Source organism: Austrofundulus limnaeus, unplaced genomic scaffold (assembly GCF_001266775.1).
Source record: "Austrofundulus limnaeus strain Quisiro unplaced genomic scaffold, Austrofundulus_limnaeus-1.0 Scaffold106, whole genome shotgun sequence".
NCBI lineage: Eukaryota > Metazoa > Chordata > Actinopteri > Cyprinodontiformes > Rivulidae > Austrofundulus > Austrofundulus limnaeus.
The window spans coordinates 1431579-1433290 of NW_013952508.1; the positions used below are offsets into that span (position 1 = coordinate 1431579).

Sequence of the window (1712 nt, forward strand, 5' to 3'; positions counted from 1 at the left end):
TAATAATAATAATAATAATAATAATAATAATAATAATAATAATAATAATCACTAAAAAAAGTTGAACATAAATCATGTGTTTTTGTGACAAGTAGCTCCTGGAGTGCCACCTCACCTGTAGCGCTGTGACGTCACGGGTCGGTGTTCTCTTTAAAGGTTCGGGTCTGTAGAACTTGTTTGGACCTAAGGGTTTTCCTTAGAACCCGGACAGAAGTGTGTTAAATGTTGTCTGAAGTTTAAAGCCTGTTTCAACGCGTCTAACTGTTTGTTCTGTAAACTAACTGTGGGGTTCGGTTCGTCCGAAACAGGTTCGGTTCTGGTTACCTACAGAAGAGGCGAGCCTCAGGGAGGGCGGTCTAGTCCGGACCGGACTTCAAACACGAAGCTGCTTCAGGTCAGAGATGAGATACGTCCTCATGTTACAGAGCTGAGCTGTCCGAACCGGGACCACAGTTCCTGAACACCGGGTTGCCAGACAAGAAATGACGACAACTCACACCGTCGCTACAAGCTGATCGGATTGGACCCAACATGTTGTTTGAGCTGACTGGGTTCTGATAAAACTATATATTTTTTATTCAGTCCAGGACCTCCAGTACCTCTAAACTTTAAAAAGTCATTTATCACAAATCTGTAGAGCATTAAAAAAACGTTTAAACACGATGATTGTCGCATATCTGGCAACTCTGCCGGAACACAACGCGTTCACTTTTACACTTCCGGTAATTGTTTTCAAAATAAAATACTATCATTTTGCTAAAACTTTAATAAATCATTTTTAACTGATGTTTTATTGAAAAGATTCTTAAAAACAGAAAACCTAAAACAGGAAAAGTGTTAGTTGTGAGTGTATGTAACACATCTGACTCCAGATGTTATGTTTTGGTTTGACTAATGTGAAGAATTACTAAATAATTCAACAAAAGGTTTAATTAGGATTGTATATGTTTACATTAAAAAATTAAATTTACTTTACTTTTATTTGAAAAAATATTTTACATTTAGTTTTGTAAATCAGCTTCTGCATGTGAAACAGTGTAGTTCTTGTCTTATGGCGTAGTTGAGGACTGTCTTCCATTGAATCCATGGTTCTGTTGAGCAGCAGTACATCAGTGAGATGCTCAGATATAGACCCAGAGGTGGATCAATGAGTTGGTCTGATAGGCATAATTTAGTACAAAATTTCATCCTTAATCAGTCTCACAGAAACATTTGACAGTTCTTGGTGTGAACGATGCCAACAGACCACTGCAAATTACTCTTTTTTTTTTATTTTTTTTTTTTATGTTGTCCAATGTAACCAGAGTGGAAGTCACTAACTTCCTTGTTTCAGAGTTTGGCCCACTTTACTTGATATCTCTACAGCTAAAAAAACAAACTTTTACAACTCTTCTGCAGGAAGGCTAACACTTAAATCAGAAATCTGCAGCTCCACTTAGGAAGGTCCATTATTTTCTTAAACTAGAAAAAATCAGGCTTTGACCAATGAGTCTGTCTTATTTGAAATAACCTGGGGCTTCACATTAAAATACAAAAAATATGGCAATAACTTGTTTTTGTTAGTAATTTTATTGTTTTAATATTTTTACCAGCCCCCACATGACAGCAAACACATAAAGACATGGATGGATGGATGGATGGATGGATGGATGGATGGATGGATGGATGGATGGATGGATGGATGGATGGATGGATGGATGGATGGATGGATG

At 37.1% G+C, this 1712-nt stretch overlaps 1 protein-coding gene across 1 annotated transcript in view; it reads right to left on the reverse strand.

Moving 5' to 3' along the window:
- cnpy1 (canopy FGF signaling regulator 1) overlaps window positions 1-487 on the reverse strand; it is a gene marked incomplete at its 3' end in the record, with an annotated part of 27068 nt that extends 26581 nt beyond the window's left edge. The window contains 2 exon segments of the mRNA XM_014013841.1: window positions 116-195; window positions 329-487.
- Between the last annotated feature and the right edge of the window lie 1225 nt (window positions 488-1712).